Source organism: Lichenostomus cassidix, chromosome 1Aa (assembly GCF_008360975.1).
Source record: "Lichenostomus cassidix isolate B80296 chromosome 1Aa, HeHo_3.0, whole genome shotgun sequence".
Classification (NCBI taxonomy): Eukaryota; Metazoa; Chordata; class Aves; order Passeriformes; family Meliphagidae; genus Lichenostomus; species Lichenostomus cassidix.
In genome coordinates, this window is record NC_139480.1 from 42,988,634 (window position 1) to 43,001,739 (window position 13,106).

General features: G+C 45.4%; 1 long non-coding RNA gene across 1 annotated transcript; it reads right to left on the minus strand.

The window, feature by feature from the left end:
• Positions 1–4,092: 4,092 nt before the first annotated feature.
• Positions 4,093–11,751, minus strand: LOC146443546 (uncharacterized). Its single transcript, XR_014856066.1, has 2 exons — positions 11,491–11,751; positions 4,093–4,327 (listed from the first exon to the last, which is right to left on the minus strand). It is a non-coding gene; the product is annotated as an uncharacterized LOC146443546 (long non-coding RNA).
• Between the last annotated feature and the right edge of the window lie 1,355 nt (positions 11,752–13,106).

Below are 13,106 nucleotides of genomic sequence, written 5' to 3' on the forward strand. Positions count from 1 at the left end.
GAGAGTGGGATGAGGACTCCGAAACAATTCTGACAGTGAGATTGACAGGAGCATGGTTTTCATATTAGGGAAGAGAAGCAAAGCAGTCTCCCTGGCAGCAGTTTGGACGGAAAAAAGCTAGAGAGGTTGACAGGAGAAACTACTGAAAATGTGATTTCAGAGGAAGAAGTTGACTCCCAAAGTCATAAATGCAAGTAAGTACCTTGTCTTGTTCTGAACCAACATGGACCAAGTCTGAACACAAACTGGTGTTCAATGCAGTTGATCCCCAGTTAACCCAGAATGAGCACAGTTCTCCAAGGAGACAACCAGTCTGGGTGGTAAAGCAGCGTAATGGGCACACTCACAGCACCCTGGTACCTTCTCCTCTGAGTGAGATGTGCATTTCATGTTCTTCATTTCATGTTCTTCATTTCATGAAATCATAGAATGGTTTGGGTTGAAAAGGACCTCCAAGATCATCTAGCCCCAACACCCCTGCCATGGCAGGGACACCTTTCCGTACATCATTTTGCTCAAAGCCCCATCCAACCTAGCCTTGAATGCTTCCAGGAATGGGGCATCCAAACATCTCTGGGCAATTGGTTCCAGTGCCTCATCAACCTCACAGGAAAGAATTTCTCCCTAAAATTTATTCTAAACCTACCCTCTTTTGGTTTGATGGTGGGCACTTCTTTAGGTGGGCTAAATGCCCCAACCTTTGCACCTGGTACTGAAATTACAGGAATCTCAGCTAGACAAGGATTATAAAACCTGGCCTCTCATAGAACAAAGCATATAATTAATAATTTATGCTTTCACATTCCCAGGGCCTAAATGAATGCTGTAATACTTGAGTTGCAAATATTGAAGGGAGAGGTTTACTTACGTTATGAGATTGTTTCCATTGCTGTTATTTTTTAATTCATGGAGATGTTCCTATTAGACTCCTCATTTTTATTAAAGCTTGTTTTTGAACAACACAAATGCAGGGACATGTTTAACTGACAGTAGTATTCTTTTAACCCAGTGGATTTTTCCATCCACTTAAAAATATTTTTATTCTGTATGTAATGCTTTATTTTGCACAAGGATGCAATTAAGACAATTTAGTTCTTCAGATGTATAGCAAGGCCTCTTATTCTCTCTTAGAACACTCAGAAGATCTTAAAATGTTTATTCTTTTCTGCTAATTTAGGAGCAAATGTTATTTATTTAAATCTCACTCATAGTCAAGCCTCTGACTTGAGTGTTGTTCACAACTGAGGCAACTCAATGAGCTTCCCCATCTCTGCCTTTGCTTCAAACTCCCTTGTGCCACCAGTTTGGGTGATGACAGGGGACTTGCACAGAGGTTGCTGTTCTCCCTGCCTGCTGTGCTCCCAGGATTGGTGCCATGCTCCCTGACTGCCAGGGGAACCCCAGTTCCACTGCTTGGGCTTTGGGCTGGAGCATGAGCTTGGCAAAGGTGAGCCAGCAGAAACTTCTCTCTGATGTGCTTAGGTTTCTTAAGCAATGTTGAAATATACTTGCTGGTGAAACTGGCATTATTGATATCTATTTATTTGTGGCAGAGTTTAGGAGCTCCGAGACAGGAAAGCATAAAAGTGGTCACTGCTGGACCTTCCACCAAAACTGATGGCGTAACTTCCAGTCCTTGGAAGAAGTCATCATTGACTTTCTTCCTTGGTCTCCAGAGGAAACTTTGACATCCCGTTTAACTCTCCTAAGTGGTAAATAAAGTCTGTGAAACCTGTTGTGTACTCTGCAAGCACAGGTGGACTCTTAGCATGGCAATAGGCAAGGCCTAAGAGCACTACTCACCTGCATAAGCTGTATGAATGACCGCAAAGGAAGGATCTTCTCAGGGCAAAATCATGTCAGTGCCAGCATTTAAAAGTTGCTGTAGCATAAAACAAAAATGCAGTCATCTGTGAGCCACTTCTCCCAGATATTGTGGGGGAAATTTCCATCTGGAGTCGTATTTTATGACAGTCATTGATCTATGGAATAAAACATTTTGCAAAAGTCTGGAAAAATAAACAATGTCATATTATACTCAAAGAAAATAAAAGGCATGCTCATCTCATGCTAGATGTGGTCATGCTGCCAATTTTGTTTCTTATTGGAAATGAAAACAGTCTCTGAGAGCTAATCTGTTTATAAGCTTCCATATTGTCCATAGACAGACAAGTGTCAAGGCATAGTAGAAGTAGAGCTGAGGGGACAGTTTATAAAACCTTTGTCTATTTACAGTGAATATTCAAAAGCTTTGTCCAAATGTCACAAAATGAGAAGAATTTTCACTTTTAAGGTGTCTTACTGTCACCTAAGATCTAAAGATCTAAAAATAAATCCAGTGATTTGGCTTTGTTTTTTTCCCTGAATGCAGTGTCTTTTTTAACTGATTACCTGAGAAAAATTAACATTTGCCAGAAACAAAAATAAGCAGATTAAAAAATTAATATGTGTTTTAGAGGAATTCACTTCTGAACCTAGCATTTTAGTTGTGAAAAAAGATTAATTGCAATTTCCCTTTGAAACTGGTGAGCAGAGCTGATGATGGCACAGGAAGATTCCTATCTCTTCTTCTGGAAGAGAGTGCATTAAAACATCTGCATATGTTGCAGGTACCATTTCTGACGCAGATGTCTGGACCAAGCCCTAACAGCAAAGAGACAAAAAGTCTCTTATTAACTTCCATGTGTGTTGGATCAGACCTTCTTTAATTGGAACCTGCTGAAGCATGATCCTTTTATTACCTCCTTTTGAACAAACAGTCTTTCTGCATTTGGGGCAATTGAAAGGAAAGGGTGTTTTGTGGATGTAGTAAGCATTCTAAGTTATGGGATCCTCTTTTCACTGCCACAAGTGCAACTTGCACTATTCACTTCAAAGTAAGCGTCATGAAAAAGGAAAAAAAACAGAAGAGTGGAGCCATTCAGCAAAGGATATTGGTAAGTCTCCAAAAGCAAGATAATTTTGAGTTTAGGAATGAGAATAATCCCATAAAACCTGGGATTTGATGGCTCAGGAGAGCATTAATACATTCACAGGGTTTTCCACCTTGAGATCAAAGTTCGAAACCACTGCTGACCCAAAAGCACAATGTAATAGAAGTCTGTGGGTTTGCTTTCTTCTTTTTTTACAGCTTTCACATCTGACCCACACAGAACCAGCCATTGCTATCAGACGTAGGAAAGGCAGGCAAGATCAAACAAGCCAAGTACTTGAACTGGCCTCAGGCCTTAAGAGGGACAAACCCCGCAGACCCTTGGGCAGGGTCAGAGTAGGCAACAGTGCTTTGCTCTGGCTGCTGTGATTTGTGCAGAGAGGCCTCTGGCTTCTCAGGATGACAGCCTGACCTTCACCACACCAGCAGCAAGCCATGGAGAGGATGCACAGACACCTCCTTAACAGCTCCTTGCAGCAAATGTACAAAGGCCGTTTCACTGGCTGGAGGCATTTCTCTCTCTTGCGAGGGCTGTCATAGCCTTTCCTGAGGAATGTGTTCCTAGGCAACATATTTAACTGCCAAGGTCCTGTTTCTGCATGACAGAGTCACTCCATGGACAGGCTCAGGGCAGGTTAGGACATCTTAGCTGGGAGCAGTGCTCAAGAGCAGATCCCATCAGCGGTGTTCCCAGTTGAAGATGCATTTCCAGAGCCAGCCCTAATTTTTAATAATGATACCTCTTTTTTTCCTAAATTCAGAGTTGGTCCAGCACTTTCTCTCTAGTTTGGGTTCTGTGCTGGTAGAGGGAATTTTCCCCTGCAGTTGGGAGACTTGCACTTGCTCATTTGGCAGCTGTAAGTAAGCCAGCCCAGTGGCATGCAGCTCAGGGGTAGGCCTCAAATAGTAGCCCTTCTGACTTTGAAAATGTGCAAATCATTCTACTACCTGCGACTTCTGCATGTCACTGTTCACTGTGATTTTAATCATTAGCTATTTCATTGTTATTTATTATACTTGTCTACTTTGCACCACTAATTTTGGATTATCCTGAAGAGAATCTACAGTTATCTTTGCAAACTAGAGTGGGGTGTTTTGGGGTTATTTTTTGCATGCATACTGAACATCATTCTCTAGGAAGCAGGCACATGGAGACTCTCACACTCCTCTGATGTTTATTTTGAGTTTTTGGTGATACTTTCTCCATCAGGAGGGCGATGCTTCCCAGCTTGATCCTGTGAACTCCAGGAAGGGGCAGGGAGTGTTTCCACTTGGTTGAGACTAGTCAGGATGAGCCAACAACCACATTTGCCTCCATGGCAACTTAACAGGAATAGTGCTGGGGACTCATGGCACAGTCATTGCCCTTGAAAGCACAAAAGGCACACAGTAGCCCTGTAAAAAAAAAAAACCCAAACTATATAAAGACATACTAGCAGGAAAATACAGCATTTAATTTAATTATCTAGAGCTGGCACACCTCGGAGATACTGCCTTTTATGAGGTACTTTCATTTTTATGGACATATTTGATAGGCTTTATTTAAATAAGAAAGCAATTGAGTAACTAGAGCATGTGGAGACTTCTGATAAGGATCTGTCTTTCAGGTTATTAAACAAACTGCATAGCAAGTGCTCAATTATTCTTCGAAATGCTTAAGCAACACCTTTTGTTCAGATTCCCATCTAGAATTACCTCCCAGTAAGTTGCCTCCCAGTGATTTCCAAGAAGCAGCATGCGAACAGCACACACCCCTGTTCTGGATAATAAAGACTTCTGAGAAAAATCTCAGGATTAATAAACAAGCCGCGAAGAGACCTGGGAAACCAGACCTTCTGAAGGAATTTTACTTGCCTCTCACTGGGCTCTCTGTGGCATTGGGTCTGATGTCTGCATGTGAAATGAGCCTCAATAATTACATATTCTTGCTCTCCATTTCTGCCCTGACTTTGCAATGTTTGAGAAATCACTTCAGACTGCAGCTTCTGGAGTGATGCAGACTTTAATGAGCCCAAGATTGTGCACACTTAGGGTTGCTGTTGAAGCAAGTGGCCATTGCATGGCAAGCAGGGGGGATCCTCAAAAACCTCTGCAGAGCAGAGAGAGCTCTGAGGAGCACAGATGTCCTTCTCAGTCAGGGTACAAAGCATGTCAACATGAGCCTTGAAGAGGCAACCAGAGGTTTTTCTCCTTGTGATACTGTTAAGTTTTCTCACCCATCACCAAATATTTGGGTCCCACACAACTCTGAAAAAAAGAAATCCACTAAACTCCTGAAACTAGTTGTCTAAAGCAAGAGCCACATAATATCAGCAGGCAAGAATAATAACAAAGATCGGAAGAAAATCACACTGGAAATTAAGTCCTGAGTCTGGCTGACCAGTTGGCTGGGAATTTGAGGTCTGTGATTTCTCTGTTTCAGCTGCAGACTGGGCTCTCTGTGACAGCTTGTTGGTTTCCCTGCTTTCATGTCAGCTTGGGCCTCTGGTGAGTCAGCTGTCGTGCATCCGGTAAAGCCAGGGAATAGCAAGCAGGTCAGAAAGGGATGTGTGTGCAGAAGCATGTAGAGGACAGGAATAAAGGGGTCAAGAGAGGAGGGAATATGCTTCAGAGCTCCTCCCAGTGCTGCCCCAGGTCCCCTCCTGCTGGTCCCCTATCCTTAGATGCCAGCAAATGCCACAGAAAGTAGGATTTTTCTTTCTCTTTTTTCCTCTTCCTATGCAGACAGTACCAGCACATCAGATTTCATTCTGAAATCCGGCTGACAGGACAGCTCCAGGTTTAACATGCCTTCCTAGAAGGGACATTGCTCACAGGGCACCCAGCTGCAATTTCCAAAAGCTAATCCCACAAGGCCTGCATCCTGGCAAGGTGACAAGCCATGAGTGACTGAAGCAAAGTCGTCACCTGGGAGAAGCACCAGCAGGCAGCTGGCTAAGCACAGCCAACAGCAAATGCTTCTGACCACGGCTGCCGCTCCCCCAGTGGTGGCCAAGGGGTGCGTGGCCACCATTGTCCTACCACACAGACTGCTCTGCCAGTGTCAGGATATGCACCATGCAGGTCTGGGCCATGAGGCTTGATCATCCCATCTAAGTCATCCTGATGGCTTTCAGGCCATGGGCTGGGGACAGGTTTAAATGCCCAAGCTATTGGGCCATTGCACAACCCTGCTTCAAGACACTGGCAACCAAAATAGCTGGTTCCTTGGGAACCAAATTAACTCAACAGAAGTATCAGCTGCTTCAAAACCACTCTCAACTGTCCCATCTTAGAGATGCAGTTTGCTCTCTTTTATAAAATCATAGAATCATTGAATAGTTTAGGTTGGAAGAGACCTTTAAAGGCCATCTAGTCCAGCCCGTTGCAATGAGCAGGGACAACAACTAGACCAGGTTGCTCAGAGACCTGTCCAACCTGGCCTTGAATGAATTGGGGCATCTACCACCTCCCTGGTCAGCCTGTTCCAAACTTGAAAGAGAGTAAGGGATGAGTGCTGGGCCCGTAGAGACACCTGTGTTCCTGCTCATTCTTCAGGGTCCCTCTTTGCTGTATGCCAAGCTGGGCCTCCTGCATGCTCATGGCCAGTACCACTCTGCCTCCCCCACCATGGACAACATGGGCTTGTGTAGACCCCCACAAGGTGAGACCCCCACAGGGTGAATCACAGGGGCTCATACTTCTGGTGAGCCCAGCAGAAATCCAACAACAGTTGAGTTTAACCCACCCATGCAGTGGTGAATGCCGCTTCCCCTGGAAGACATTTCTCAAATAATGCCATTGTGTTCCTCTACTGGCGAACACTTATGTTTTTTAAGGGCTATTACAGCAACAAAGTAGGAGTGCTGCACAATAGCAAGCTAAAAGTGAAGCTGATCAGAAGAGGCAACTGCAGGGTTGCCACATTCACTGCTGTGACCTCTCCTGGGGTCATACGCTTGGTAGGAGAAAGAGGAAAATAAGAATGACACCATTTGACAGTGGCTATAACTAACATGGTAGGAAAAATCCAGACCTAATGTATAAGAGATGATCATATGGCATAACAGAATTGCTCATCTGTTAAGCATTACTAAATGCTTACTATACTAAGCATTGCTGATCTCCAGGAAATGTACCTAGGTGAAGCTGAAGATTTTTAAATCTAAAACTGATGGCATAAATCAAACTCTCTTTAGGCTCCTGCAATAAGAGGAGAAAAGGAAATTGCTTTTCAGCCCAGAAAGCATGCTCCTGGTAACTGATAAACTGGCTGTGACTCTCTGCAGAAGGCATGATGAATAATGAGAAAGCAAACATCAGAACTATAACAAGCTTCCAAAATGACACAGGGAGTGACAGCAGCTGTTGCTGGAGAGATCTGGGGCCACAGTAGATCCCTGGGGGAGGCAGAGTAGGCAGCAGGTGGGAGGGGGAGCTGTACTCTGTATGTGAGGGACTGGAGAGTACCCAGTTTGGAACTGCTTATCATCCAGAGGCTTTCCTGTGTCACTGTAGCTGTCTAACCCTGGAGCCAGAGAAGATACACGAGGAAACACGGAGGCACCTGGCTGATGATGAGGATGAGCTGAGGCCTTACTGAGGTCATGGATGAAGAGGATGTGAGCCTGAAGAAGAGAAACCCTACAAAATGGAGACCTGACTTCATCCCTTCTGACTTGCACCAGCTAATGATCAGGCATGTCTCCTGTGCTTCTCCTATGGACAGCAGCATGAAGATGGACAGCAGATGACGATGGCAGGCAGTTCAGGCCCACTTGTCAGGTGGATGTGGGTGACATCTAGAAGGATCTCTTTTCCACCGACTGTTGAAGGAGTATAGATGACTTACTTTGGCCAAACATTTAGTGTTAGATAGCCAAAGGATTCATCTAACTTTAGACATCTCCCATAGTGATACCTACATCAGAGCCAATCCCTGTCACATCCTGTTATGGTCAAGGGAGAGCAGGTGATGCCTTTTGGGTGCAATTCATCTACTTTTTCTTATGCTTTTTTTCTAGGATGAGATGAATTCACACCCCTGTGACTATAATTGATGCCTAGATCAGCTGAAAGTGTGTACATTAATTGAGATGGAGCCTACCCCTTGTGTCAAATTAAATCAACTCCCCCAGAGTCCTGATTTTTGAGACAAGGTATTTTCAGCTCCTAATGCTTCTGGCTGCCAATGCTGATGGCTACTGCAGTAATGCTGCCATCTCACCAGCTGTGGACGTCCTGACAAGGTGAATTTCAGGGAGGCCTTTCTGGGGGTAAAAAAGGGTTCATGTATCCAACAAAAGGAAATTGAAACTTGGTAGACAAGCTTCCTTGGAAAAATACCTACTCTGTTTGTCTAAACAGTTCATGCACAGCAAGAGGGATTCTGGAACAAAATGCAGCCTTGTAACGGAGTTCTAGTCCCAGCTGTGTAAAAACACAGAGTGGATCCCTGCTACAAAAATAGATATTTTGGAGGAAACCAGCAAAGATGAATGTGCCCAACAAAGGTGATAAATTGCCCAGTGGTAGATCGTATATGTTACCTTGACTAAGATACTTGACTGCCTGCTTTGCAGCACTCCTAAGCAAATATGTTCCATTTTGTGTCTTGTGATAGGTTCAGTGGCTTGGCTTTCCCCACCCCCATACCCTTTGTGGCTAGAATTTTTAAAGTTTGAATTTGGAGTAGTCTTGCATTTCCTCATGTCTGTATGTCTCACCTCAGTGCCATTAAAAGTCGTTACACATAATAGAGAAACAGCTGTGCAGGAAACTTCAGGCATCTGTTTAATATTAATTGCGTGTATTCCTAAAAAGTCATAGCATGTTTTTAAAATTTCACTGCACATCTGGTGCGTCACTGCTCAGGGTTTTTGTTGTTCTTTTTTTTTTTAATAGGTTTTATCTGTGAGTCACTGAACTATCAGCCGCAAGCCGGCCAGATACTGAGGAGATGCACAGTCGAGTAAAATGGAAGTGATGTTTCTAAATAGCTTCTGAAAAACCACAGCTTTGAACAAAATGACAAAGCAACACTGACTGTTAGCTGCCCATCAGCAGACACCAAGCTATAGGGAATCTAGGATTAGGGAAGGACATTCTAATAATAAACACTATATGATTTAAAAGATACACCTTCCATATGAATCCTGTCCCAGACTGTAGGCTAGGATTTCTTTTCCAGCTAGAGGACAACGAGTTCTCCTGCAGTTACTTAAAACCCCACAGCTTGTTCCCTTCAGCTGTGAATGCTGGATAAAAGACTTTTGCACATTTTTTTCTATGTCCACCCCCTAGGAGGCCAGGACCCCAAAAAGTAACTCTTTGAATGAGTCCTCCTTTGTTTTAGACATCTTTTTCTTTTTTCAAGAGCTCCTCTCGCATACTGCGTGTGACAGGGTGTTTCTCACTGTCAGCTGTTTGAAATACTTGCTGAGTGGTGACAACCAGTAATTAAGTCAGTTACAAATGATGATTTGAGATGTTTATTAATTCCTCTAAAAAAGCACTAGAAAGCATAGATTTAGAAAAACACAGCTTTGCCAATGTGGCAGAGCAGGTGCACCTCAAGTGAGCTCAATTTAGAGAAATGCAGCAGTAGGCCTACAGTGCGTGCCTGAGGTTACCATCAGTGGATGAGAAGACTCATGGGAGCTGGGGCAAGGGAAGGGAGGGAAACCATGGGCATGGCTCCCATCCCAATGGACATGCTGCAGCAGGCAGCTGCACCCACGCATAAGAGGGCGTTTATGGGAGAAGTGTTCCTCAGTCCCACGCTTTGGAGGTAGAGCAAAACCTAAAGAGCAAAGGCACATTCCCATTCTCTGCTCAGAAGGGTTACAACATCATCCCTTTGAAAGAGGTTCTCAAATGAGCCTTTCATTTCACACCTTCCCTCAGCTCTGGGGAAAAGTCCCTGTTTTGGGCTACACTTCAGGGTTCATTCTTGTATTTGCAATGGAATGAAGTGAGTGTTATGAGCCATGAGTGTTATGGTTCTCTTTCATGATTTTGGAGTCAGTGGCCTGGGTGCCCTGGTGCCTGTGAGCTCAGGGTAGCCCCCCTTGCACCACTGATCAGTAAACAGGGGCAGTGATTTTACTGTCTCCTTGAAAAAATTATTTTGATTTTTCAAACAGGGAAGACTTGCAGCATCTAAGAATGAGCAGGAAGATGTGAAGTGGGGTTGCTCCATAGACACAGGGGATGAATGTCCATTGCATGTTCACCCCTGTTTGCATTGCTACCACAGAGGGGTACCTTCCAGTCCTCATTTTTTCTGTCTTAAAATACCTATGCAGTTGCATGCTTAAGTAGTTCTAGGAACCCCCAAGCTAGAGGAGATGAGCTCTGGGCCACTGGGGATAAAGGAGGGGACAAAAAGTAGGAAAGCAAGCAGCAGTGCCATGTATCCATGATGTCAGTGGGGGAAAGGAAAGGCTTCTCTGAGCCTCTGCCTGAGGACTCAGTGGATCTGGTGCCACCTCTGGCAACTGTTTGGACTGAGTGTGTTTTGTCTTGATATTTTTACAGATACAGATGAAATTTAACTCCTGGCAGAGTGCAAGTATATTATTTGTGGATAATGTTGAAATGGGACAACACAGAACCTGCAAACATTGTTTAAAAATAATTTTAGTAAGCAGCTGCATTCACAGACTGCAGAAGAGAAAGAAAAACAGTTTTTAACCTACAGAAATACCTCAGCTTAAACACAGAGGCAAGGGCAGCTCTCTGTGCTGCATCCTAGTTAAACACCTAGGCTGTCCTTCGAGGTCTTTTTCCCTCTCAAAGTACTGAGGTGATACATGAAGACAAGCCCTGCTCTTGCTCCTGTCATGGGACAGGGGCAGGAAGCATTACATGGCTGCTGTTGGTGGTATCAGCAGATACCTGCTGGGTTGTGCTGTTACAGAAGCAAAGATCCTTTAGCATGATAAGGAGCTATCTAGGCCAGAATTAAAAGAATCAATTCATGCTAAATCTCTCTGAACATGGATATAAAATAGCTATTGTGGGCAGAGGGGCAAGCCTGACCCTGAAGCTCAGATGCAATGGAGACCTGAGTTCTGCAACCAGTTCTGAGACCTTCCTCTGCAGCCAGGCTGGTTGGAACGCTGCAGAGCCAGGATATGGCACTCTGCATGGAGAAAAGTTAAGTGCTTTCCTAAAATGAAGCAACTTTTCTCCCTGATTGGTGCCCTGAGGGCACAATCCTTGGCAGTCTTTACATGCCAAGACTGGTAAGCAGAGGCTGGGGAGGTTGAATGACTGCCCCTGCTTCAGACCCTCCCCATTGCCACTGGCAGGGGTGTCCTGGCACATGGCAGTGCTTCTTCACTGGGGTGGGAGAGCCAGCAAGACATCCTGACCTGCCCTGGCTCAGGCTGGGCTGTGATCACTGTCCAAGACCTTTTCATTAGTTAGCAAGAGATGCCAGGATTCGCTCCAAAACCAGTGAAGGAAATAGATCTTGCTTGGCAATTATCATGAGAAACAGGTTAAACATAAGAGAAGCGCAGAAGAAATCACCCAACATGGATCTTGGGTTTTTCCTCACCAGAGTGCCTTACCTTAAGCAACTTTCTCCTAGCGTGGCTTCACCCTGAGCTTCCTCGCTGCTGCCAAACAACAACAGGATGCAAAAGCTAAAAGGCCATCTCTGGGATATGCCTGAGCCAGGGACAACAGGGACAGCACAGTCAGACAGCCCATGTCCCTGACTGCCATGTGCACAGGATTTCCATGGCACTGGTGCGTGTGTGCAAAGGGGGTAGCTCTGTAATTTACAGTCTGGGGACGTTTGCCTTCAAGCAGCAATTGTCCTGGCAGAACAAGACAACCACGGCAGTGCTGCCAGGAGGGAAATACAGTTCCCAGCACGCTGAATCCTGTGGCCACTTCGGTGCAGAGCAGGTTGGGCACGGGCTGGTGGGTGGGGAGGCTGGGGCAGTGGGGGGCCCAGCACAGAGCAGAGGCAAATGCCAAGCCATCGCGAGAGAGGGAGCGAGCAGCGCGCGACACGCAGAACAAGATCTGTTCAATTCCATCAGTCAGCACTCTCTTCCAGAAGATGACCTATTGAACATTTCCAGGAATAGCTGTGCCAAGCCTGTCAACTGTTTCTTGGAAATACACTCAAGAAAAATGGCTTCCTTCCAGTAGGGATCTGCAGAAAGTCTGGACTGGATCAAGGCTGCAGTCAGTTGACGAGGTGGTGATGCTGTTGCATCAGCTCATTTGGGAGCAGAGAATGCAGTGGACTAGGGGGAAAAGCTGCCTTTTCTCCACCTTCTCCTCCTCCTTTTGCATCAGATGGGAACGATGAGGAGGGAAGCAGTGATTTCTTTTTTGCAGATTGTGTCAACTCACTTGTATTCTTATCCTTACTTGCAGTCTCCAGCAGTGAGCAGACAGGAAAACCTGCAGTGCTGCATGTGACTGGCCTGCCAGCCTGGCACACAACCTACTTGGGTTATTCCATAGGCAATCACTAGCATTAAGCTGCAGGACCGGCATACGGCCCCACCTTCATAACTCACTCCCAGCTCAGTATTCTTGGTATTCCCTTATCACTTTATTGCTTCAATTAACACAATAACGTAAAGTTATCACTGCGGTACCAAAGTTTCACTCCCTGCACCAACAGCTGTGTGGGTGGTAGGGTAGGGTAGGGAGTGGGGTTGAAGCATGCCATGGGGCAGTCCTGTTGTGGTGGCCCTGTGCCAGCTGAAGGGTCCTACTGGCTCAAATTGACCAGCCTGGAGAGGGGTTGCAAGTCACAGGCGATAGGTGTACCCACGTGTCCCCACAGTGCACACCAGGGCCTGCACCCCACCATTGCCAAACCCACACCTCTTCTGCCAGCTGCAACCAGTGAAGGACTAAACAAGCTCCTGCACTGACCAGAGCTGAAATTGAAAGTATTTGTCTTGCATTTACACGCCGCAACATGGTACTGGTGCAGCTGGTGGCTCTTGCACAGTGGGAGTCCAAGTCCCTCTTCATGCCTCCCCTTCCCACCATTGGCCTCCAACATGCATCTGGGTGAGCAAAACACCATGGAAATGAGTGTTTCCCCACTGCTTGGTGGACCTGGGCAGTCGCTGCTTTGCCCAGTGAGAGAGATTGTAAGGATGCCTTTTGGAGTTTCTCTGGATTGACTCCAGATCTGGATTTGCATTGGGTC